The sequence below is a fragment of the Oncorhynchus keta genome, chromosome 5, assembly GCF_023373465.1.
Source record: "Oncorhynchus keta strain PuntledgeMale-10-30-2019 chromosome 5, Oket_V2, whole genome shotgun sequence".
Taxonomy (NCBI): Eukaryota; Metazoa; Chordata; class Actinopteri; order Salmoniformes; family Salmonidae; genus Oncorhynchus; species Oncorhynchus keta.
Window position 1 is genome coordinate 37522469 of NC_068425.1, and position 27874 is coordinate 37550342.

General features: G+C 42.6%; 1 protein-coding gene across 1 annotated transcript in view; it reads left to right on the top strand.

Annotated features, from left to right (window-relative positions):
• Window positions 1–27874, top strand: part of LOC127930371 (syntaxin-binding protein 4-like) — a 107055-nt gene that overhangs the window by 21914 nt on the left and 57267 nt on the right. The gene's annotated exons all lie outside the window — the stretch shown is intronic.

Genomic DNA, 27874 nt, shown 5'->3' on the forward strand with positions numbered 1-27874 from the left:
CTGACTGTCTGACTGACTGACTGACTGTCTGACTGACTGTCTGACTGTCTGACTGTCTGACTGACTGACTGTCTGACTGACTGACTGTCTGACTGACTGACTGACTGTCTGACTGACTGACTGTCTGACTGACTGACTGTCTGACTGTCTGACTGACTGTCTGACTGACTGTCTGTCTGACTGACTGTCTGTCTGACTGACTGTCTGACTGACTGTCTGACTGTCTGACTGTCTGACTGACTGTCTGTCTGACTGACTGACTGACTGACTGTCTGACTGTCTGACTGACTGTCTGACTGTCTGACTGACTGACTGACTGTCTGACTGTCTGACTGTCTGACTGACTGACTGACTGTCTGACTGACTGTCTGACTGACTGTCTGACTGACTGACTGTCTGACTGACTGTCTGACTGTCTGACTGTCTGACTGTCTGACTGACTGACTGACTGTCTGACTGACTGACTGACTGTCTGACTGACTGTCTGACTGACTGACTGTCTGACTGTCTGACTGACTAGCCATTTCCTTGTTGTGGTGAAGCGGTTTCTGTTATTAGATCCGACAGGAGGAAAACATCCCCACAGTAAAACACTGGAAACACAGATGGATGGTTGTGGTCAGCTGTCTGAACTGAATGTCCACTATTTTACAGTCACAGTAGGCTGAAACTTGAAACATAACACCAAGGCCAGACAACAACACGGAGGCCCTGCCGCTCCGTTTCAGCTACCGTTTCATTCTGGAAATATTTCGTAACATTTTACTCTTAACTGGCATTTTACAGTTAATTGGAATTTCTAGTAAACTGGTAAAACATTTCAAGTCAACTGGTTTAACTGGTATTTACAGTCAGTAGATAGTATTACAGTGTCTGGTACTTCAGCCCATTTCAAAGAATTCAGCTCAGTAGATAACTAACCTCGTTCCCAGGCTCAGTTGCTGCTGCAGCGTAGCCTAGTGGTTAGAGCGTTGGACTAGTAACCGGAAGGTTGTAGTGGAGTATGTTGATATAACCAGTGTGTTAGTGTAGTAGAGTAAAGAGTAGTGGAATATGTTGATGTAACCAGTGTGTTAGTGTAGTAGAGTAAAGAGTAGTGGAATATGTTGATATAACCAGTGTGTTAGTGTAGTAGAGTAAAGAGTAGTGGAATATGTTGATGTAACCAGTGTGTTAGTGTAGTAGAGTAAAGAGTAGTGGAATATGTTGATATAACCAGTGTGTTAGTGTAGTAGAGTAAAGAGTAGTGGAATATGTTGATATAACCAGTGTGTTAGTGTAGTAGAGTAAAGAGTAGTGGAATATGTTGATATAACCAGTGTGTTAGTGTAGTAGAGTAAAGAGTAGTGGAATATGTTGATATAACCAGTGTGTTAGTGTAATAGAGTAAAGAGTAGTGGAATATGTTGATGTAACCAGTGTGTTAGTGTAGTAGAGTAAAGAGTAGTGGAATATGTTGATATAACCAGTGTGTTAGTGTAGTAGAGTAAAGAGTAGTGGAATATGTTGATATAACCAGTGTGTTAGTGTAGTAGAGTAAAGAGTAGTGGAATATGTTGATATAACCAGTGTGTTAGTGTAGTAGAGTAAAGAGTAGTGGAATATGTTGATATAACCAGTGTGTTAGTGTAGTAGAGTAAAGAGTAGTGGAATATGTTGATATAACCAGTGTGTTAGTGTAGTAGAGTAAAGAGTAGTGGAATATGTTGATATAACCAGTGTGTTAGTGTAATAGAGTAAAGAGTAGTGGAATATGTTGATGTAACCAGTGTCTTAGTGTAGTAGAGTAAAGAGTAGTGGAATATGTTGATATAACCAGTGTGTTAGTGTAGTAGAGTAAAGAGTAGTGGAATATGTTGATATAACCAGTGTGTTAGTGTAGTAGAGTAAAGAGTAGTGGAATATGTTGATATAACCAGTGTGTTAGTGTAGTAGAGTAAAGAGTAGTGGAATATGTTGATGTAACCAGTGTGTTAGTGTAATAGAGTAAAGAGTAGTGGAATATGTTGATATAACCAGTGTGTTAGTGTAGTAGAGTAAAGAGTAGTGGAATATGTTGATGTAACCAGTGTGTTAGTGTAGTAGAGTAAAGAGTAGTGGAATATGTTGATATAACCAGTGTGTTAGTGTAATAGAGTAAAGAGTAGTGGAATATGTTGATATAACCAGTGTGTTAGTGTAGTAGAGTAAAGAGTAGTGGAATATGTTGATATAACCAGTGTGTTAGTGCAGTAGAGTAAAGAGTAGTGGAATATGTTGATATAACCAGTGTGTTAGTGTAATAGAGTAAAGAGTAGTGGAATATGTTGATATAACCAGTGTGTTAGTGTAGTAGAGTAAAGAGTAGTGGAATATGTTGATATAACCAGTGTGTTAGTGTAGTAGAGTAAAGAGTAGTGGAATATGTTGATATAACCAGTGTGTTAGTGTAGTAGAGTAAAGAGTAGTGGAATATGTTGATATAACCAGTGTGTTAGTGTAGTAGAGTAAAGAGTAGTGGAATATGTTGATATAACCAGTGTGTTAGTGTAGTAGAGTAAAGAGTAGTGGAATATGTTGATATAACCAGTGTGTTAGTGTAGTAGAGTAAAGAGTAGTGGAATATGTTGATATAACCAGTGTGTTGGTGTAGTAGAGTAAAGAGTAGTGGAATATGTTGATATAACCAGTGTCTAAGTATAGTAGAGTAAAGAGTAGTGGAATATGTTGATATAACCAGTGTGTTAGTGTAGTAGAGTAAAGAGTAGTGGAATATGTTGATATAACCAGTGTGTTAGTGTAGAGTAAAGAGTAGTGGAATATGTTGATATAACCAGTGTGTTAGTGTAGTAGAGTAAAGAGTAGTGGAATATGTTGATGTAACCAGTGTGTTAGTGTAGTAGAGTAAAGAGTAGTGGAATATGTTGATGTAACCAGTGTGTTAGTGTAGTAGAGTAAAGAGTAGTGGAATATGTTGATATAACCAGTGTGTTAGTGTAGTAGAGTAAAGAGTAGTGGAATATGTTGATATAACCAGTGTGTTAGTGTAGTAGAGTAAAGAGTAGTGGAATATGTTGATATAACCAGTGTGTTAGTGTAGTAGAGTAAAGAGTAGTGGAATATGTTGATATAACCAGTGTGTTAGTGTAATAGAGTAAAGAGTAGTGGAATATGTTGATATAACCAGTGTGTTAGTGTAGTAGAGTAAAGAGTAGTGGAATATGTTGATATAACCAGTGTGTTAGTGTAATAGAGTAAAGAGTAGTGGAATATGTTGATATAACCAGTGTGTTAGTGTAGTAGAGTAAAGAGTAGTGGAATATGTTGATATAACCAGTGTGTTAGTGTAATAGAGTAAAGAGTAGTGGAATATGTTGATATAACCAGTGTGTTAGTGTAGTAGAGTAAAGAGTAGTGGAATATGTTGATATAACCAGTGTGTTAGTGTAGTAGAGTAAAGAGTAGTGGAATATGTTGATATAACCAGTGTGTTAGTGTAGTAGAGTAAAGAGTAGTGGAATATGTTGATATAACCAGTGTGTTAGTGTAGTAGAGTAAAGAGTAGTGGAATATGTTGATATAACCAGTGTGTTAGTGTAGTAGAGTAAAGAGTAGTGGAATATGTTGATATAACCAGTGTGTTAGTGTAAAGAGTAAAGAGTAGTGGAATATGTTGATATAACCAGTGTGTTAGTGTAGAGTAAAGAGTAGTGGAATATGTTGATATAACCAGTGTGTTAGTGTAGAGTAAAGAGTAGTGGAATATGTTGATATAACCAGTGTGTTAGTGTAGTAGAGTAAAGAGTAGTGGAATATGTTGATATAACCAGTGTGTTAGTGTAGTAGAGTAAAGAGTAGTGGAATATGTTGATATAACCAGTGTGTTAGTGTAGTAGAGTAAAGAGTAGTGGAATATGTTGATGTAACCAGTGTGTTAGTGTAGTAGAGTAAAGAGTAGTGGAATATGTTGATATAACCAGTGTGTTAGTGTAGTAGAGTAAAGAGTAGTGGAATATGTTGATATAACCAGTGTGTTAGTGTAGTAGAGTAAAGAGTAGTGGAATATGTTGATATAACCAGTGTGTTAGTGTAGTAGAGTAAAGAGTAGTGGAATATGTTGATATAACCAGTGTGTTAGTGTAGTAGAGTAAAGAGTAGTGGAATATGTTGATGTAACCAGTGTGTTAGTGTAGTAGAGTAAAGAGTAGTGGAATATGTTGATATAACCAGTGTGTTAGTGTAGTAGAGTAAAGAGTAGTGGAATATGTTGATGTAACCAGTGTGTTAGTGTAGTAGAGTAAAGAGTAGTGGAATATGTTGATATAACCAGTGTGTTAGTGTAGAGTAAAGAGTAGTGGAATATGTTGATATAACCAGTGTGTTAGTGTAATAGAGTAAAGAGTAGTGGAATATGTTGATATAACCAGTGTGTTAGTGTAGTAGAGTAAAGAGTAGTGGAATATGTTGATATAACCAGTGTGTTAGTGTAGTAGAGTAAAGAGTAGTGGAATATGTTGATATAACCAGTGTGTTAGTGTAGTAGAGTAAAGAGTAGTGGAATATGTTGATATAACCAGTGTGTTAGTGTAGTAGAGTAAAGAGTAGTGGAATATGTTGATATAACCAGTGTGTTAGTGTAGTAGAGTAAAGAGTAGTGGAATATGTTGATATAACCAGTGTGTTAGTGTAGTAGAGTAAAGAGTAGTGGAATATGTTGATGTAACCAGTGTGTTAGTGTAATAGAGTAAAGAGTAGTGGAATATGTTGATATAACCAGTGTGTTAGTGTAGTAGAGTAAAGAGTAGTGGAATATGTTGATATAACCAGTGTGTTAGTGTAGTAGAGTAAAGAGTAGTGGAATATGTTGATATAACCAGTGTGTTAGTGTAGTAGAGTAAAGAGTAGTGGAATATGTTGATGTAACCAGTGTGTTAGTGTAGAGTAAAGAGTAGTGGAATATGTTGATATAACCAGTGTGTTAGTGTAGAGTAAAGAGTAGTGGAATATGTTGATGTAACCAGTGTGTTAGTGTAGTAGAGTAAAGAGTAGTGGAATATGTTGATGTAACCAGTGTGTTAGTGTAGTAGAGTAAAGAGTAGTGGAATATGTTGATATAACCAGTGTGTTAGTGTAGAGTAAAGAGTAGTGGAATATGTTGATATAACCAGTGTGTTAGTGTAGTAGAGTAAAGAGTAGTGGAATATGTTGATATAACCAGTGTGTTAGTGTAGTAGAGTAAAGAGTAGTGGAATATGTTGATATAACCAGTGTGTTAGTGTAGTAGAGTAAAGAGTAGTGGAATATGTTGATGTAACCAGTGTGTTAGTGTAGTAGAGTAAAGAGTAGTGGAATATGTTGATATAACCAGTGTGTTAGTGTAGTAGAGTAAAGAGTAGTGGAATATGTTGATGTAACCAGTGTGTTAGTGTAGTAGAGTAAAGAGTAGTGGAATATGTTGATATAACCAGTGTGTTAGTGTAGTAGAGTAAAGAGTAGTGGAATATGTTGATATAACCAGTGTGTTAGTGTAGTAGAGTAAAGAGTAGTGGAATATGTTGATGTAACCAGTGTGTTAGTGTAGTAGAGTAAAGAGTAGTGGAATATGTTGATGTAACCAGTGTGTTAGTGTAGTAGAGTAAAGAGTAGTGGAAAAAAAAAAAAAAGTATGCCATTTAGCAGACGCTTTTATCCAAAGCGACTTACAGTCGTGTGTGCATACATTCTACGTATGGGTGGTCCCGGGAATCGAACCCACTACCCTGGCGTTACAAGCGCCATGCTCTACCAACTGAGCTACAGAAGGACCAATATGTTGATATAACCAGTGTGTTAGTGTCGAGTTCCTGTCAGTCTGAGTCTCATTATGATGGATAGAGGGAAAACAGCAAGCACACAGGATTTGATAAACTGTCTTGTGTGCAACCCAGGTCCTTCCTCTCTCTCTCTCTCTCTCTCTCTCTTCTCTCTCTCTCTCTCTCTCTCTCTCTCTCTCTCTCTCTCTCTCTCTCTCTCTCTCTCTCTCTCTCTCTCTCTCTCTCTCTCTCTCTCTCTCTCTCTCTCTCTCTCTCTCTCTCTCTCTCTCTCTCTCTCTCTCTCTCTCTCTCTCTCTCTCTCTCTCTCTCTCTCTCTCTCTCTCTCTCCTCTCTCTCTCTCTCTCTCTCTCTCTCTCTCTCTCTCTCTCTCTCTCTCTCTCTCTCTCTCTCTCTCTCTCTCTCTCTCTCTCTCTCTCTCTCTCTCTCTCTCCCTCTCTCTCTCTCTTTCTCTATCTGTCTCTCCTCTCATTCTCTGACTCAGCTACACAGGCACAAGGGCACACACACGTGCATGGCACACACAAACACACACACATCCTTAATCACATGGTGGAAGTGTGTGCTTGTGTCTGTGTGTGCGTGCACGTGTTGCATGCTTACGTGTGTGAGTGATTGGTGATGTTTGATTCAGGATGGAAGAGTGTGTTTGTGTCTGTGTGTGAGTGATTGGCGATGTGTGATTCAGGATGGAAGAGTGTGTTTGTGTCTGTGAGTGATTGGCGATGTGTGATTCAGGATGGAAGAGTGTGTTTGTGTCTGTGAGTGATTGGTGATGTGTGATTCAGGATGGAAGAGTGTGTTTGTGTCTGTGTGTGAGTGATTGGTGATGTGTGATTCAGGATGGAAGAGTGTGTTTGTGTCTGTGAGTGATTGGTGATGTGTGATTCAGGATGGAAGAGTGTGTTTGTGTCTGTGAGTGAGTGATTGGCGATGTGTGATTCAGGATGGAAGAGTGTGTTTGTGTCTGTGTGTGAGTGATTGGCGATGTGTGATTCAGGATGGAAGAGTGTGTTTGTGTCTGTGTGTGAGTGATTGGCGATGTGTGATTCAGGATGGAAGAGTGTGTTTGTGTCTGTGTGTGAGTGATTGGCGATGTGTGATTCAGGATGGAAGAGTGTGTTTGTGTCTGTGTGTGAGTGATTGGCGATGTGTGATTCAGGATGGAAGAGTGTGTTTGTGTCTGTGTGTGAGTGATTGGCGATGTGTGATTCAGGATGGAAGAGTGTGTTTGTGTCTGTGTGTGAGTGATTGGCGATGTGTGATTCAGGATGGAAGAGTGTGTCTGTGTGTGAGTGATTGGTGATGTGTGATTCAGGATGGAAGAGTGTGTTTGTGTCTGTGAGTGATTGGTGATGTGTGATTCAGGATGGAAGAGTGTGTCTGTGAGTGATTGGTGATGTGTGATTCAGGATGGAAGAGTGTGTCTGTGAGTGATTGGTGATGTGTGATTCAGGTGTTTTTATTTCAGGTCCTAAATTAACTGTTGACGGGTGATTGTGTTTTTGTTTTTGTTTTTTACTGAAGTTGAAGCTGTTTTGAACCTTTTACTGCAGTGGTTTAAATCAGCGCCACACAGAGTGTTTCTGGGTCGTCTTAAACAAATCTACTTTGAACCTTTTACTGCAGTGGGTTAAATCAGCGTCACACAGAGTGTTTCTGGGTCGTCTTAAACAAATCTACTTTGAACCTTTTACTGCAGTGGGTTAAATCAGCGCCACACAGAGTGTTTCTGGGTCGTCCTTCTGTAGCACAGTTGGTAGAGCATGGCGCTTGTAACGCCAGGATAGTGGGTTCGATTCCCGGGACCACCCATACGTAGAATGTATGCACACATGACTGTAAGTCGCTTTGGATAAAAGCGTCTGCTAAATGGCATATATTATTATTATATATATTATTAAACAAATCTACTTTGAACCTTTTACTGCAGTGGGCTAAATCAGGCCACACAGAGTGTTTCTGGGTCGTCTTAAACAAATCTACGTTGAAACAAAAGTATACACCTCACACACATGGTTCTGGGCTTAAACAAAGAAGACCCCTGTACCATGTCAGATACAGAGTTAAATGTATTACATTTGGAGTTTGCATCCCAATATTACACTACATATATATTGAACAAAAACATAAATGCAACATGTAACAATTTCAACACTTTTACTGAGTTACAGTTCAAGGAAATGGGTCAATTGAAATAAATCAATGTGGCCCTAATCTATGGATTTCACATGACGGGGCAGGGGCACAGCCATGGGAGGGCATAGGCCCACCACTGAGGAGCCAGGCCCATCCACTGAGGAGCCAGGCCCACCACTTGGTAGCCAGGCCCACCACCTGGTAGCCAGGCCCACCACTTGGTAGCCAGGCCCATCCACTGAGGAGCCAGGCCCACCACTTGGTAGCCAGGCCCATCCACTGAGGAGCCAGGCCCACCACTTGGTAGCCAGGCCCATCCACTGAGGAGCCAGGCCCACCACTTGGTAGCCAGGCCCATCCACTGAGGAGCCAGGCCCACCACTTGGTAGCCAGGCCCATCCACTGAGGAGCCAGGCCCACCACTTGGTAGCCAGGCCCATCCACTGAGGAGCCAGGCCCAGCCAATCAGAATTAGTTTTTCCCCACAAAAGGGATTTATTACAGACAGAAATACTCCTCAGTTGCATCAGCGGTCCAGGTGGCTGGTCTCAGACCATCCCACAGGTGAAGAAGCCTGATGTTGAGGTCCAGGTGGCTGGTCTCAGACCATCCCACAGGTGAAGAAGCCTGATGTGTAGGTCCAGGTGGCTGGTCTCAGACCATCCCACAGGTGAAGAAGCCTGATGTTGAGGTCCAGGTGGCTGGTCTCAGACCATCCCACTGGTGAAGAAGCCTGATGTGGAGGTCCGGGTGGCTGGTCTCAGACTATCCCACAGGTGAAGAAGCCTGATGTGTAGGTCCAGGTGGCTGGTCTCAGACGATCCCACAGGTGAAGAAGCCTGATGTGGAGGTCCAGGTGGCTGGTCTCAGACGATCCCACAGGTGAAGAAGCCTGATGTTGAGGTCCAGGTGGCTGGTCTCAGACCATCCCACAGGTGAAGAAGCCTGATGTGTAGGTCCAGGTGGCTGGTCTCAGACTATCCCACAGGCGAAGAAGCCTGATGTGGAGGTCCGGGTGGCTGGTCTCAGACTATCCCACAGGCGAAGAAGCCTGATGTAGAGGACCAGGGCTGGGGTGGTTACACATGGTCTGCTGTTGTGAGACAGGTTGGACGTACTGGCAAATTCTCTAAAACAACATTGGAGGCGGTTTATGGTAGAGAAATGAACATTACATTCTCTGGCAACAGCTCTCATGGACATTCCTGCAGTCAGCATGCCAACTGCACGCTCCCTCAAAACTTGGAGACATCCGTGGCATTGCGTTGTGTGACAAAACTGCACATTTTAGAGTGGCCTTTTATTGCTCCCAGCATAAGGTGCACCTGTGTAACGATCATGCTGTTTAATAATCTTCATTATACGCCTGTCAGGTGGATGGATTATCCTGACAAAGCAGAAATGTTCACTAACTGGGGATGTAAACACATTTGTGCACAAAATGTGTGTTTGGAAACATTTAGGGATTTTTTATTTCAGCTCATGAAACATATATTATATAATATTTTTGTTCAGTATAGTTAAACATAACAGAGGACTAAAATCTAACAAAACCGTTTGACATGAAACCACTGGGTTGTCAGTGTTTAATCCAATAGAAGGATTGTCTTATTTTACTGTAGAAATTACATCACAATATGATAAAACATGGCCACCAAATCTGCCATCTGCCTCACGTACACAGACACAGACACAGACACAGACACAGACACAGACACAGACACAGACACAGACACAGACACACACAGACACACACAGACACACACAGACACACACAGACACACACAGACACACACAGACACACACAGACACACACACACACACAGACACAGACACAGACACAGACACACACACACACACACACACACACACACACACACACACACACACACACACACACACACACACACACACACACACTCCCCCCACACACACCACGCAGATCACTTTACATTGCAGTGCTTTCTCACAGAGTGGCAGCGTTCATCGACAGCAACGCGGCCAGTTGAAACTGCCTGTGGCCATGGGAAAGGACGAGTGGGGACAGAGATGAACATTTAAACCAAGATTTGACACGTTTCATTAGTGCGTCGATCATGTCTGAACTGCAGTCGTCTGTTGGTGCTGAATCATATTTAGGAACAGTATGTATATCTGGTCTTTCTCTCTCCGTTTCCAAGGACATGATGTCTTGACTACAGGTTATTTATCTTTATCTGGGTCAACAAACACATTCTGGATGTCTTGGAAACCGTCACCAGTTAGCCTGGCTACATGTCTGGTTTCATGGTCACCAGCCCTACATGGTGGCCCTGCCAGTTGCCAGGCAACATGAAGTCAGTTTGGCTGAACTAGACTGGCAACCAGTTTGCTGTCTAGTCCTAACCCCGGTCTCTGGCCCTTGGTCAAGCCAGGATCCCCCCCATTGTTATAGCGAACCATGGCACTGTTTTTTACTTGCCACATGTCCTGGTGTATGTTGTTTGGAACTAAATGTTTGCTGGCTTCTTGACCAGGGCTCAGATGAGATGTTAATGTCGATGTGACTTCCCTTCCACGATACACGCTGGCCCTGCCAGTTGCCAGACAACAGGACCTCAGTTTGGCTGAGACACAACTAGACGGCAGCCACCAGTCTGCAAATTAGATTTCTGAAGAGAAAGTGTTGGGAGTGTTGTACTGTACTTCTGTCGTTCACAGCATGGCCATCCTTGCCTCCTAACCCCATTCCCTGGCCCCTGGTCAAGGATGCTGCGTTGGGTCTTTGGCCCCTAGTCAAATCCACAGGATTACTCTGGGGACTTCCAGTTCTAGTATCTCTGAGCTGCTCCAGTATGGTCATTACTATCTGGTCATCCTAAGGAGGATGGAAGTATGACTCTTTCTCTTCAAACATGTTATTTAACAGCTAACCCCAACCCTAACCCTAACCCTAACCCTAACCCCTAACCCTAACCATAGACCTAACCCTAACCCTAACCCTAACCCTAACCCTAGCCCTAACCCTAACCCTAACCCTAACCCTAACCCTAACCCTAACCCTAACCCTAACCATAGACCTAACCATAGCCCTAACCCTAACCATAGACCTAACCATAGCCCTAACCCTAACCCTAACCCTAACCATAGCCCTAACCCTAGCCCTAACCATAGACCTAACCATAGCCCTAACCCTAACCCTAACCCTAACCATAGCCCTAACCCTAGCCCTAACCATAGCTCTAGCCCTAACCATAGCCCTAACCCTAGCCCTAACCATAGCCCTAACCCTAACCCTAGCCCTAACCCTAGCCCTAACCCTAACCCTAACCCTAACCCTAACCCTAGCCCTAACCCTAACCCTAACCCTAACCCTAACCCTAACCCTAACCCTAGCCCTAACCCTAACCCTAACCCCTAGCCCTAACCCTAACCCTAACCCTAACCCTAACCCTAGCCAGAAGTTTATAGGAGTGTAGAATTGTAGTTGGCATTGGCTATACTAAGTCAAGGACAGGTTGTGATGTGTCTTTGATGTGTCTGTGATGTGATGTGTCTGTGATGTTATCTGATGTGATGTCATGTGTCTGTGGTGTGTCTGTGGTGTCATGTGTCTGAGATCTGATGTGATGTCATGTGATGTGTCTGTGAGGTTTAAGATGGCTGTTGTTCAGCTTCCCCTATTGTGTGTGTGAAGGGGATTTTAAGTAAACCCCCCACTGTGCTATGTAGCCAGCAAGGCACTCCAGGGTTTTAAGTGAACCCCCTCCCCCACTACCAATGTCTTGTCAGTCCTGTATCACCAAATACTAACTGTCCTGTATCACCAAATACTTACTGTCCTGTATCACCAAATACTTACTGTCCTGTATCACCAAATACTTACTGTCCTGTATCACCAAATACTTACTGTCCTGTATCACCAGACTTTACTGTCCTGTATCACCAGACTTTACTGTCCTGTATCACCAGACTTTACTGTTCCTTATCATCAGACTTTACTGTCCTGTATCACCAGACTTTACTGTCCTGTATCACCAGACTTTACTGTCCTGTATCACCAGATTTTACTGTCCTGTATCATCAGACTTTACTGTCCTGTATCACCAGACTTTACTGTCCTGTATCACCAGACTTTACTGTCCCTTATCACCAGACTTCACAATCCTGTATCACCAGACTTTACTGTCCTGTATCATCAGACATTACTGTCCTGTATCACCAGACTTTACTGTCCTGTATCACCAGACTTTACTGTCCTGTATCACCAGACTTTACTGTCCTGTATCACCAGACTTTACTGTCCTGTATCACCAGACTTTACTGTCCTGTATCACCAGACTTTACTGTCCTGTATCACCAGACTTTACTGTCCTGTACCACCAGACTTTACTGTCCTGTATCACCAGACTTTACTGTCCTGTACCACCAGACTTTACTGTCCTGTATCACCAGACTTTACTGTCCCTTATCACCAGACTTTACTGTCCTGTATCACCAGACTTTACTGTCCTGTATCACCAGACTTTACTGTCCTGTATCACCAGACTTTACTGTCCTGTATCACCAGACTTTTACTGTCCTGTATCACCAGACTTTACTGTCCCTTATCACCAGACTTTACTGTCCTGTATCACCAGACTTTACTGTCCTTTCTCAGAGAGTTTGAGTTGTATTGTGTTGTGTTGTGTTGTATTGCGTTGTGTTGTATTCTATAGTGTTGTATTGTATTGTATTGTGTTGTATTGTATTGTATAGCGTTGTATTGTGTTGAGTTGTATTGTATTGCGTTGTGTTGTATTGTATTGTATAGTGTTGTATTGTGTTGAGTTGAGTTGTATTGTATTGTATAGTGTTGTATTGTATTGTGTTGTGTTGTATTGTATTGTATAGTGTTGTATTGTATTGTATTGCGTTGTGTTGTATTGTATTGTATTGTATAGCGTTGTATTGTGTTGAGTTGAGTGGTATTGTATTGCGTTGTATTGTATTGTATAGTGTTGTATTGTATTGTATTGCGTTGTGTTGTATTGTATTGTATAGCGTTGTATTGTGTTGAGTTGAGTTGTATTGTATTGCGTTGTGTTGTATTGTATTGTATAGTGTTGTATTGTGTTGAGTTGAGTTGTATTGTATTGTATAGTGTTGTATTGTATTGTGTTGAGTTGAGTTGTATTGTATTGTATAGTGTTGTATTGTGTTGAGTTGAGTTGTATTGTATTGCGTTGTGTTGTATTGTATTGTATAGCGTTGTATTGTATTGTGTTGTGTTGTGTTGTATTGTATTGCGTTGTGTTGTATTGTATTGTATAGCGTTGTATTGTATTGTGTTGTGTTGTGTTGTGTTGTGTTGTATTGTATTGCGTTGTGTTGTATTGTATTGTGTTGCATTGTGTTGAGTTGAGTTGTATTGTATTGTATAGTGTTGTATTGTATTGTGTTGAGTTGTATTGTATTGTATTGTATTGTATTGTATTGTATTGTATTGTGTTGTGTTGTGTTGTATTGTATTGTATTGCGTTGTGTTGTATTGTATTGTGTTGCATTGTGTTGAGTTGAGTTGAGTTGTATTGTATTGTATAGTGTTGTATTGTATTGTGTTGAGTTGAGTTGTATTGTATTGTATAGTGTTGTATTGTATTGTGTTGAGTTGAGTTGTATTGTATTGTATAGTGTTGTATTGTGTTGAGTTGAGTTGTATTGTATTGCGTTGTGTTGTATTGTATTGTATAGCGTTGTATTGTGTTGAGTTGAGTTGAGTTGTGTTGTGGACTCAACATAGATAGAGCTGTGTACAAATTATAATCCTGTTATTACCTAATTAATAGTCCAGACTGACTGGATCACAGCGAGAGAGACAGGAAGTGCTCTCCGGGCAGGATTCTCAGAACAGGATGACACACAGAGACACACACACACATCCACAGACAATCATGATCATGTGTGCAGACAGACGGATGGACAGACAGACAGACAGATGGACAGACAAGTGTACACTGAACAGGCACACACAAACACAGATGCATCCCGGATCACATCACTACTCTAGTTTATAAGTGATATCAATGGAACTAATGTCTGAAGAGATTAAATGTTTGTGTCCAAATGGAGTGAGAAGGACTCTTGTTGGATCAAACATCCGTCCACCACCTGGCTTTATCGTTAGTCAGCCAAATGTTTGGAAATACAGCAAACCGAAACGTAACAGTTGTCTGGACCAGGGACATGTTGTGTTTATGCAACTCCATGCAACAAAAGGCTCCCAGTTGGACAGACAGCAGATGGTTAATGCAAAATAAGAGCCATATAAAGCTAAACGTGACAGGTTTAGTCCTTATCCAACCCTATCAGGCCTCAGAGTGTCTCTGGTCCAGGCCTCTGTCGGGTGGATCCTGTAAAAGCAACCAAAGGTCCCTACAGAAGGTTTTCTCCTAACACCTAGGCTACAGCTGTCCATACATATGCCAACGCATTCTTTAAACAAACTTTCAGACTGACCAACCCACGATAAAAATATGGAATAATAACTTCTGAGTAGGCAACTAGAAAATGAACTTGATTGCTTTTTGGTTTTGCTGTCTCCCGTTTCATTCCGTAAGAGAAGAGAAGGGCCATAAAAGAGAGATGTTTTTAATCTATTGAAGTCGGTGACGTTTTAGAACGTTGGAACGACGATCCGTTAAACTGCGCGCGGAATTAGAGTGCTGCAGGCAGATGATCATGTGGCTCGAGCGAAAGGAAGACCCTGCGCGCTGAGCGGCTGAGAGCGCGGGCTTTGGACTCCGGAAGAAGGTGCGATGGAATAGAATTCAACGTTGCCTGGCGACCGACCGACCGACCGACCAAACCGACGGTCGACTGAACTATTGGGAGTCAATATGCCAACGTTTTCTGTCATGTACAAAGGAGCAGTTATCATTAGCAGGTAAACTCCGGTGAAGAGAGGAAGAGGGGAGCGGAGCAGGTGTTTGTTGAAAGAATGATGATGTGTTTTTACAAATCCGCTTTTTACCTTCTTGAACACGTTTATATATATATATATATATATATATATATAGGAATACTAGGCTATTATTAAAACCGTTGATGACCAGAATGTCATTTGTTTAGGCTGTCAATTTATTGAAAAACCGATTTTAAAGCGCGCCTTTGAATGGTGCGTTTCTCCACCGCAGAAGCCCGATAGACAACCAATTCTGTTTTTGATAGTGCAATTCACTGTAGGATATATCCTTTTTTTTTTGTGAACACAATATATAAATGTAGTTTAAACGAATGTACTAGAAAAATGCACATTTCTTTGCAGGTTTGATCAATTACAATAATGTTTGGAGTTGTGTTGCGCCGGCTAAATTGTTGTTGATAAAGAACAAATGTAATACCAGTGTATTTTATCAAGTGTGTAGTTTATCTTTAGTGTATTTTACCCAGTGTGTAGTCTGTCTTTAGTGTATTTTACCCAGTGTGTAGTCTATCTTTAGTCTATTTTACCCAGTGTGTAGTCTATATTTAGTGTATTTTACCCAGTGTGTAGTCTGTCTTTAGTGTATTTTACCCAGTGTGTCGTCTATCTTTAGTGTATTTTACCCAGTGTGTAGTCTGTCTTTAGTGTATTTTACCCAGTGTGTAGTTTATCTTTAGTGTATTTTACCCAGTGTGTAGTCTGTCTTTAGTCTATTTTACCCAGTGTGTAGTCTGTCTTTAGTCTATTTTACCCAGTGTGTAGTCTATCTTTAGTCTATTTTACCCAGTGTCTAGTCTATCTTTAGTGTATTTTACCCAGTGTGTAGTCTATTTTACCCAGTGTGTAGTTTATCTTTAGTGTATTTTACCCAGTGTGTAGTCTATCTTTAGTGTATTTTACCCAGTGTGTAGTCTATTTTACCCAGTGTGTAGTCTATTTTACCCAGTGTGTAGTCTATTTTACCCAGTGTGTAGTCTATTTTACCCAGCGTGTAGTCTATATTCAGTGTATTTTACCCAGCGTGTAGTCTATATTCAGTGTATTTTACCCAGCGTGTAGTCTATATTCAGTGTATTTTACCCAGCGTGTAGTCTATATTCAGTGTATTTTACCCAGCGTGTAGTCTATATTCAGTGTATTTTACCCAGCGTGTAGTCTATATTTAGTGTATTTTACCCAGTGTGTATTCTATCTTTAGTGTATTTTACCCAGTGTGTATTCTATATTTAGTGTATTTTACCCAGTGTGTAGTCTATCTTTAGTGTATTTTACCCAGCGTGTAGTCTATCTTTAGTGTATTTTACCCAGCGTGTAGTCTATCTTTAGTGTATTTTACCCAGCGTGTAGTCTATCTTTAGTATATTTTACCCAGCGTGTAGTCTATTTTACCCAGTGTGTAGTCTATTTTACCCAGTGTGTAGTCTATTTTACCCAGTGTGTAGTCTATATTCAGTGTATTTTACCCAGCGTGTAGTCTATATTTAGTGTATTTTACCCAGTGTGTAGTCTATATTCAGTGTATTTTACCCAGCGTGTAGTCTATATTTAGTGTATTTTACCCAGCGTGTAGTCTATATTTAGTGTATTTTACCCAGTGTGTATTCTATATTTAGTGTATTTTACCCAGTGTGTATTCTATATTTAGTGTATTTTACCCAGTGTGTAGTCTATATTTAGTGTATTTTACCCAGTGTGTAGTGTATTTTACCCAGTGTGTAGTCTATATTTAGTGTATTTTACCCAGTGTGTAGTGTATTTTACCCAGTGTGTAGTCTATATTTAGTGTATTTTTACCCAGTGTGTAGTGTATTTTACCCAGTGTGTAGTCTATATTTAGTATATTTTACCCAGTGTGTAGTCTATATTTAGTGTATTTTACCCAGTGTGTAGTCTATCTTTAGTGTATTTTACCCAGTGTAGTCTATATTTAGTGTATTTTACCCAGTGTGTAGTCTATCTTTAGTGTATTTTGCCCAGTGTGTAGTCTATCTTTAGTGTATTTTCATAACGAGGATACAATAAACTACACTGTAATTTGAGTGTAACCTACACAGCTCATCCGGTCAGTCACGCACCCCTCTCCATCTCTCCATGTGGGCAATGATGCAGGGAGATGGAATAGGGTTGGTTAGTTGTGAAGACCACATACATACACAGCACTAATCTCTCCCTGCCAGCTTGTTATAACACCACAGCCTGTATTGAGCTATTATTACACTACATTGTAGCCTATTATGGATGCGTTTGGGAAGTTAATGCCAAAACCCAGTATTATTGTATTATTTCGTGACCCTCTGTTAGATATTTGCTATGTAACAACGGTTAGTCCAATCTGACCTGAAACAGACCCAAAAAGGAAATCAGGATTTTAGTCTTAACTATCCCACATCTCCAAATGAAAACGTTGAAAGGAGAATTAGTGGGGAATTTGGCAAGGCTGCTCAACGTGTTTACTTTGCAGTCCTGGTGCCAATATGAGCTGATTTTCACAGAGAGAATAGACCAAATAGAAAATATAGCCAGAATAGAGTTGGGATTGGTGGCAATAATAGAACAAACGGTGGTCCTAAATGGTGCGTTTGGACTCTCGGTCCAGTCAGGGGCTACAGCTACAGTAGTTGATACTGGGTTGAGTCTGAATGTCACACCCTGACCATAGTTTGCTTTGTATGTTTCTATGTTTTGTTTGGTCAGGGTGTGATCTGAGTGGGAATTCTATGTTACATTGTAACGGTTTTGACTTGAGGTTATTATTTATAGGGGTGCCAGGTAGGTTGTGCCTACCAGAGAAAACATTAGTTTCTCCTTTTAGTTTGGGTGGGAATGAGTCCCATCTGGTCCGTCAAGTCTACACCAATACAAAGGACGTATGTAAAAGTCAGGATGGAAATAAACTTTTCATAAACCCTTAAAACATTGAAAAGAACTTCAAAAACAATTATATTCTGTTGCGTGGGTTGTATTAGCAACAACAATGATTACACACATATATAATAATATCACAATGAGTTCTGGTTCCTCCAGAAATGTCCTGTACCTCGGGCCTAAAAGAGTCCTGCCCGGTAAAGGAGTTCAGTGAACTCAAGTGACTTTTGTCACGCGATGTTTGTCCGTTCGTTCCGTGTAGCGTAAACCCAGTATTAAACATACAATCAATATAACAATTACTTTACCACAGAACCTTAAAGCGGATCAACTCTTAATTAAGTCCTCAACTACCACTAACTACACAAATCACAGTATACATCACATCCAAACAAATGAAATACCGTATACAAAAAGGTGGTAGTCAGTCGGTCAGTCAGACAATCCAATCCGCCAATAGATCTCCCGCGGAGAAAGGCCACGAAGAACGGAGAGGTGTAGTCCAGGGACGCAAAGAGTGGATCCGATCCTGGGTAAACTCTCTTAGGCTACAAAACACACGTTTAACGGCAACAAAACAAACGGAATAGAGATGCTTCGGAACTGAGGGTTGAACACATCCTCATGCACGTCTCCATCACAACCCCACTTTCGTGCAGCTGATGCTGGCTATTTAATTGGGAATTAAAGGGAAAGCGCCCTATTGGAAGGAGCTGCACTGAGACGGTTCAGAAAAATTCAGGGCCGTCACACACCCCTCCCTGGAAAAAGCCGACCATTGCCCTGGAAGGCACATCTTGGTCGGGGAAACCGAGAAAGGTCTCCTCATCACTTTCCTCTACAAAAATATTCATTACTTTTTGGAGCTCACGCTCCTCAGCTGAGGAGTCACAGGCCTTAAGGTGCGAGACGTCTGGGTCTGGGAATCCGAGAAAAGTATCCTCACTATCCTCTTCAAAGGTATCCAGGACCTTGCGGCGCTCAATCGCCTCAATTCCTCAGCCGAGGGGTAACAGGCCTTAAGGCGTGAGACATGGACGATGCGCATATCTTCACCTGTGTCCTCTTTCACCACTCGGTAGTTCAAAGGGCCCATCTGCTCCACAATCCTATATGGTCCTTGCCATTTAGGAGCGAGCTTGGCCGAGAAGAATTGTTCAGCTTTCGAGTAAGGATGAGAGCGAAGCCACACCCGATCACGAAGCTGGAACTGCATGTCTCGTCTGTTCTTATCATAATTTCTCTTCTGCTTGAGTCGAGCCTGGATCATGTTCTTTGAGACAAGAGCTCTCAAGTCATGGAGATGGCCTACCTGGTCATAGCAAGCAGCGTCTGGAGTAAGCTGCTGGGGCTGTAGCACCATATCCAAGGGTCCTCGGAGAGGACGACTTAGGTTCAGCTCTGCAGGTGTGACTCCAGTGGACTCTTGCACAGCAGAATTCAGGGCAAATCGAAACTCGTGAAGGTGCTTGTCCCAGTGTTTGTGCTGGGTCCCTACATAGGAAGCAATCATTGTCTTCAAGGTTCGATTTACTCTCTCAGTGAGATTGGTCTGTGGGTGATAGGCCGTGGTCAACTTCTGCCTCAGGTTCCATCTTTGGCAGGTCTCCTCAAAGAGATCAGAGACAAATTGGGAACCTCGATCAGACAGGATGTAATCAGGCACTCCCCAGCGAGTCAGGATCTCTTTCGTAAGGATGTTAGAGACGGTCCTTGCTGTGGCCTGACGCAGGGAAAAGAGCTCCACCCACTTTGAATAATAATCAACAAAAACAAGCATGTACACATTCTGATTGGAGCTTCTAGGAAATGGACCCATCAAATCCACTCCTAACATTTCCCAAGGTCGGGTAACCACCGTTTGCTGCAACTTGCCAGCAGGCTTTCTACCTTCTGGTTTGTACATTTGACAAACCTGACAATTTCGGATGTGTGACTTCACATCCATGCTCAGATGTGGCCAGTAGAGTAACGCTTGCAACCGCTTGTAGGTTTTGAACCTGCCCAAATGACCAGCTAATGGGTCTTCATGGAAATGTTGAAGCAGTTGTAGGCGTAGAGTGTCCGGTATGTACATTTGGTAGAGTGTTCTGTGAGGTAGTTGTACGACTCGGTAGACTTTATCTTCAATGATGGTCAGCTTTGTGGTAGGATTGACCATCTTTTCTCCATCTTCCAGGATAGTCTGGTACAAAGCCTGTACTTCTGGATCATCCTGTTGAGCTTTCCATATGGCCTCATCAGAGATGGGAAAGTCCATTTTGGGCGAGTCTCGACTGCTTGACAGGACAGTAGCACATGTAAGATCAGGGCCACCGTTATCACAAGTAGGAGCTCTGGACAAGGCATCTGGAACAGTGTTGTATTTTCCTTTCCTGTATTCCACTGCAAATGTGAACTCTTGCAACCGTAGAGCCCATCTTATGAGTCTGGTGCTTGGTTTGTTGGTCTTGAACACCCACACAAGGGAGGAATGGTCAGTGACCACAGTGAAGTGTCTTCCCTCCAAGTAGTACCTCCACTTTTCCAAAGCCCAGACCACTGCAAGGCACTCTTGCTCTGTTGTGGAGTAGTTCCGTTCTGCACCATTCAATGTCCGACTGGCGAACGCTAGCACTTCTTCAGTGCCAAGTCCAGTCTGTTGGACTAGGACAGCACCAAGTCCAACATCACTTGCATCAGTGTAAACAACAAAAGGGCAATCAAAGTTGGGATGACCTAAAATGGGAGGTGTGACGAGATGTCGTTTCAGGGTTTCAAAGGAAGTCTGGCACTCTGCCGTCCATTGGAATTTCGCTCCTTTTCGCTTCATCGCGTTGAGGGGTTCTGCCACCTGGGAGAAGTTCGACACAAACCGATGGTACCATCCAGCCATACCAAGGAACCGTTGAAGGGCCTTGAGTGTGGTTGGCACAGGGAAGTCTTGTACAGCCTTTGTCTTTTCAGGATCCACATGAATGCCGTCGAAAGACACAATATGGCCAAGGAACTTCAGGGAGGTTTGGCAGAAGTTGCTCTTCTTCATATTTAAGGTCAGACCAGCTTCTCTTAGCTTGTCCAACACTGCTTGAAGATCTTGAAAGTGTCTTTCTCTGTTCTGAGAGTAGATAATTATATCGTCCAGGTAGACGAAACAGATCTTCCCTTTGAGCTCACCTAACGCAATCTCCATGAGTCTTTGGAAAGTGGCAGGGGCATTCTTTAATCCAAAGGGCATCACCTTAAAGGAAAACAAGCCCTCGGCACAGACAAACGCAGTCTTGTCCTTGCTTTCCTGGTCCATCTCAACCTGCCAATAACCACTATTGAGATCAAGGGTAGTGAACACAACAGCGCCAGACAATGACTCCAGGATCTCATGGATGGTGGGAAGAGGATAGGCATCAGTCTGGGAAACATTGTTGGTCTTCCTATAGTCCACACAAAATCTAAGACCACCAGTCTTTTTTGGGATGAGGACAACAGGAGCAGCCCAGGGAGAGGAGGAACGTTCTATTATATCTTGGGTTAACATATCATTTATGAGTCCCTTTTGGATGATTAGCTTCGCTGGGGACAAACGATATGGCTTTTGCTTGATCGGCATTTCCTGTGTAAGGAATATTTTGTGCTTCAGGAGCCCGGTGCGTCCTAGCTTTGAAGTACATACATCAGCATTATTCTGCAGCTGCTCCAACAGCCTTAACTCCTCTGGCTGTTCCAGCTGAGCTCTTCTCACAGCCTGTAAAAGGAGATCATCAGAAGGATTATCAAGGGTTAGTGGTACCGGAGCAATGGCAGAGAAGACTGCCACATTTGAACCCCAATCATGTAACTTTTTAGCTTCCGATTGGTGCGGTATTAACTGAAAGGAAGGGGATGTCGATGGGGGCGTAGGCAGTGACTCTTGGGGTTTCAGCTCTGGTTAAAGCACCCAGAGAAGGATGGTCATTCCTGCGAAGAGAGTTAGGTGTGTTGGCCTGTTGTGATTTGTGGTTTCTGGAAGGGTTTACTTGATACGGTCTTGGACATTCAGAGGTGCCAGCTTGGCCCTCAGTGGTCTGAACTGAAGTGGACACCAGGAAACTCTGTGTAAGGAGTTGTGCCTAATGGAGGCCATGTCCACAGACACGTCATCCAACATTTTAACACAATTAGAGAGTTCTGTCTGCAAGTGGTCTACAGTGTTAACCATGGGAGAAAAACAGAATTAACATCCTTGAGGACCTCAGTGTGGTGATGTTGCAGGCGCCATTGGAGAGTGGCCGTGAGTTGGTTTCGTTGGTAGTCAAACTGCCTGTCCATGGCACCAGTCATTTCCCGTCTTCCACTCTCACTGAGCTCTTTCAGCGTGTGGGTTAGAGTGCTCAGTGAGTTTCTGAATTCCATGGCACTCTGTTGTTGCTCTTCCCTCAGACATTTGAATTTATGGTGGATAAGAGTTTGGAGATGTTGTTGAGTCCGACGAATATCAAGGATGTCACCTTGAAGTTGTAAGACTACAACCTCTGGAGATAAACCAGACAATGGAGGAAGGTTGGGTGTCAGAGGGAGGACTAGCTCAGTACTTCCACACAGATCCATGTCAATAAGTGAGTAACTGGTTAGACCGCCTGTGGCCTGTGGCCTGTGGCTCAGGCCGAGCATTCAGATTCCCAGGGCTCTGGCCCAAATCAACTCCATTATCTCCATTCACATTATGATTTGTATTGTCAGCTTGATGGTCAGAATGGCCCTGTGTATTCCCATTGACAGGTATGACATGGATGAGCACATTATCTTGGGGTGAATCCATTGTTTTAATTCCACACAAAATATTTGCTTTGGTTAGTTCTCAATGTTGAGCTGTCCCATCTGGGGTGCCATTTTTATGTAACGGTTTTGACTTGAGGTTATTATTTATAGGGGTGCCAGGTAGGTTGTGCCTACCAGAGAAAACATTAGTTTCTCCTTTTTAGTTTGGGTGGGAATGAGTCCCATCTGGTCCGTCAAGTCTACACCAATACAAAGGACGTATGTAAAAGTCAGGATGGAAATAAACTTTTCATAAACCCTTAAAACATTGAAAAGAACTTCAAAAACAATTATATTCTGTTGCGTGGGTTGTATTAGCAACAACAATGATTACACACATATATAATAATATCACAATGAGTTCTGGTTCCTCCAGAAATGTCCTGTACCTCGGGCCTAAAAAGAGTCCTGCCCGGTAAAGGAGTTCAGTGAACTCAAGTGACTTTTGTCACGCGATGTTTGTCCGTTCGTTCCGTGTAGCGTAAACCCAGTATTAAACATACAATCAATATAACAATTACTTTACCACAGAACCTTAAAGCGGATCAACTCTTAATTAAGTCCTCAACTACCACTAACTACACAAATCACAGTATACATCACATCCAAACAAATGAAATACCGTATACAAAAAGGTGGTAGTCAGTCGGTCAGTCAGACAATCCAATCCGCCAATAGATCTCCCGCGGAGAAAGGCCACGAAGAACGGAGAGGTGTAGTCCAGAGACGCAAAGAGTGGATCCGATCCTGGGTAAACTCTCTTAGGCTACAAAACACACGTTTAACGGCAACAAAACAAACGGAATAGAGATGCTTCGGAACTGAGGGTTGAACACATCCTCATGCACGTCTCCATCACAACCCCACTTTCGTGCAGCTGATGCTGGCTATTTAATTGGGAATTAAAGGGAAAGCGCCCTATTGGAAGGAGCTGCACTGAGACGGTTCAGAAAAATTCAGGGCCGTCACAACATGTCTAGTTTGTCTATTTCTATGTTTGGCCTGATATGGTTCTCAATCAGAGGCAGGTGTTAGTGATTGTCTCTGATTGGGAACCATATTTAGGTAGCCTGGTTCGTGTTGGGTTTTGTGGGTGGTTGTCTCCTGTGTCAGTGTTTGTACCACATGGGACTGTTTCAGGTTTTCACTTTTCTTGTTTTTGTAGTTTATTCATGTATGGTGTCATTATTAAAGAACCATGAATTATAACCACGTGGCATTTTGGTCAGCCTCTCCTTCACCAGAAGAAGACCATTACACTGAAGCCACAGGTTCTGGCTAAAGATATTGGCTAGTCATATTGTTTGGTTTTATTACTATTTTAATTTTTTAAATTTATTTAATTTTACCTTTATTTAACTAGGCAAGTCAGTTAAGAACATATTCTTATTTTCAATGACGGCCTGGGAACAGTGGGTTAACTGCCTGTTCAGGGGCAGAACGACAGATTTGTACCTTGTCAGCTCGGGGTTTGAACTCGCAACCTTCCGGTTACTAGTCCAACGCTCTAACCACTAGGCTACGCTGCCGCCCCAATAGAACAATGGGTCAAGGTTCCACGAGGAAATATGAAAATCACTTTTGTTGTGACATACAGCAGATCCCAAACACGAGGGAAGAACCATTCAACCATAAGAATATAACAGTCCTGCTGTGGACATCAGAGAAGTAGAGGATCTGTTCATGTCTTCTGCTCTGTGATTAGTGTACTGTGTTCCCCTCCTCTCTCAGATGATTATCAGACATAGTACTTCCTGGCTGTGTTCCCCTCCTCTCTCAGATGATTATCAGACATAGTACTTCCTGGCTGTGTTCCCCTCCTCTCTCAGATGATTATCAGACATAGTACTTCCTGGCTGTGTTCCCCTCCTCTCTCAGATGATTTTCAGACATAGTACTTCCTGGCTGTGTTCCCCTCCTCTCTCAGATGATTATCAGACATAGTACTTCCTGGTTGTGTTTCCCTCCTCTCTCAGATGATTATCAGACATAGTACTTCCTGGCTGTGTTCCCCTCCTCTCTCAGATGATTATCAGACATAGTACTTCCTGGCTGTGTTCCCCTCCTCTCTCAGATGATTATCAGACATAGTACTTCCTGGCTGTGTTCCCCTCCTCTCTCAGATGATTATCAGACATAGTACTTCCTGGTTGTGTTCCCCTCCTCTCTCAGATGATTATCAGACATAGTACTTCCTGGTTGTGTTCCCCTCCTCTCTCAGATGATTATCAGACATGGTACTTCCTGGTTGTGTTCCCCTCCTCTCTAAGATGATTATCAGACATGGTACTTCCTGGCTGTGTTCCCCTCCTCTCTAAGATGATTATCAGACATGGTACTTCCTGGCTGTGTTCCCCTCCTCTCTAAGATGATTATCAGACATGGTACTTCCTGGCTGTGTTCCCCTCCTCTCTCAGATGATTATCAGACATAGTACTTCCTGGTTGTGTTCCCCTCCTCTCTAAGATGATTATCAGACATGGTACTTCCTGGCTGTGTTCCCCTCCTCTCTCAGATGATTATCAGACATAGTACTTCCTGGTTGTGTTCCCCTCCTCTCTAAGATGATTATCAGACATGGTACTTCCTGGCTGTGTTCCCCTCCTCTCTCAGATGATTATCAGACATGGTACTTCCTGGTTGTGTTCCCCTCCTCTCTAAGATGATTATCAGACATGGTACTTCCTGGCTGTGTTCCCCTCCTCTCTAAGATGATTATCAGACATGGTACTTCCTGGCTGTGTTCCCCTCCTCTCTAAGATGATTATCAGACATAGTACTTCCTGGCTGTGTTTCCCTCCTCTCTCAGATGATTATCAGACATAGTACTTCCTGGCTGTGTTCCCCTCCTCTCTCAGATGATTATCAGACATAGTACTTCCTGGCTGTGTTCCCCTCCTCTCTCAGATGATTATCAGACATGGTACTTCCTGGCTGTGTTCCCCTCCTCTCTCAGATGATTATCAGACATAGTACTTCCTGGCTGTGTTCCCCTCCTCTCTCAGATGATTATCAGACATAGTACTTCCTGGTTGTGTTCCCCTCCTCTCTCAGATGATTTTCAGACATAGTACTTCCTGGTTGTGTTCCCCTCCTCTCTCAGATGATTTTCAGACATAGTACTTCCTGGCTGTGTTCCCCTCCTCTCTCAGATGATTATCAGACATAGTACTTCCTGGTTGTGTTCCCCTCCTCTCTCAGATGATTATCAGACATAGTACTTCCTGGCTGTGTTCCCCTCCTCTCTCAGATGATTATCAGACATAGTACTTCCTGGCTGTGTTCCCCTCCTCTCTCAGATGATTATCAGACATGGTACTTCCTGGTTGTGTTCCCCTCCCCTCTCAGATGATTATCAGACACAGTACTTCCTGGCTGTGTTCCCCTCCTCTCTAAGATGATTATCAGACATAGTACTTCCTGGCTGTGTTTCCCTCCTCTCTCAGATGATTATCAGACATGGTACTTCCTGGCTGTGTTCCCCTCCTCTCTAAGATGATTATCAGACATAGTACTTCCTGGCTGTGTTCCCCTCCTCTCTAAGATGATTATCAGACATAGTACTTCCTGGCTGTGTTCCCCTCCTCTCTCAGATGATTATCAGACATAGTACTTCCTGGTTGTGTTTCCCTCCTCTCTCAGATGATTATCAGACATAGTACTTCCTCGTTGTGTTCCCCTCCTCTCTCAGATGATTATCAGACATAGTACTTCCTGGCTGTGTTCCCCTCCTCTCTCAGATGATTTTCAGACATGGTACTTCCTGGCTGTGTTCCCCTCCTCTCTAAGATGATTATCAGACATAGTACTTCCTGGTTGTGTTTCCCTCCTCTCTCAGATGATTATCAGACATGGTACTTCCTGGCTGTGTTCCCCTCCTCTCTAAGATGATTATCAGACATAGTACTTCCTGGCTGTGTTCCCCTCCTCTCTAAGATGATTATCAGACATAGTACTTCCTGGCTGTGTTCCCCTCCTCTCTCAGATGATTATCAGACATAGTACTTCCTGGTTGTGTTTCCCTCCTCTCTCAGATGATTATCAGACATAGTACTTCCTGGTTGTGTTCCCCTCCTCTCTAAGATGATTATCAGACATAGTACTTCCTGGTTGTGTTCCCCTCCTCTCTCAGAAGATTATCAGACATAGTACTTCCTGGCTGTGTTCCCCTCCTCTCTCAGATGATTATCAGACATAGTACTTCCTGGCTGTGTTCCCCTCCTCTCTCAGATGATTATCAGACATAGTACTTCCTGGCTGTGTTCCCCTCCTCTCTCAGATGATTATCAGACATAGTACTTCCTGGTTGTGTTCCCCTCCTCTCTCAGATGATTATCAGACATAGTACTTCCTGGTTGTGTTCCCCTCCTCTCTCAGATGATTATCAGACATAGTACTTCCTGGCTGTGTTCCCCTCCTCTCTCAGATGATTATCAGACATAGTACTTCCTGGCTGTGTTCCCCTCCTCTCTCAGATGATTATCAGACATAGTACTTCCTGGCTGTGTTCCCCTCCTCTCTCAGATGATTTTCAGACATGGTACTTCCTGGCTGTGTTCCCCTCCTCTCTCAGATGATTATCAGACATAGTACTTCCTGGCTGTGTTCCCCTCCTCTCTCAGATGATTTTCAGACATGGTACTTCCTGGCTGTGTTCCCCTCCTCTCTCATACTACCAGAAGTACTCTACCATTCATCAACACAAGACTACTGTTTCTTCTTCTTCTCAAAGCTCTCCTAAAGAACACATTCCTCCTTATGACTCCCTTCTTTCCAAACATTCACTTTCTATCCCTAAAGCCGACGTTTGGTCTACCCACTTTCACCAACCACTTCAATACTCAACCCTCTAATAACAGCGACTTGCTTGGTTAATTTGTACGTACTTCAACCTCTCATTGTCTTAGTTACGGGAGTCTTTTGTCCTCTGTGACGTGTCCATGGAGCCTCTCACACTGAAATATTGATATTCCCCACTGCCCCGCGGGGCTGAATCAGAAGGCTAGATCCCATACCCCGAGAGATTGTGCAGACAGTACAGATTGTCATTGCTTACCAGTACCGCCATGGTTCACACAGAGAATAAAAGGCCAATAGAGAAACACAGGTGAATTTGTGTCTGTTGGAAAGCTGACAGACAGTACCTGGTTTTCCTTTAGGATTTTGCCGGTGCTTATCTCTATTCCGTTTATTTTTAAACCTAATAATTTAGGTGCCTTTTGCGAGGCTTTGGAAAACCTCCCTGATCTTTGTGGTTGAATCTGTGCTTGACATTCACTGCTCAACTGAGGGACCTTATAGATAATTGTATGTGTGGGGTACAGAGATGGGTTAGTCATTCACATGTCATTATTGTACACTGAGT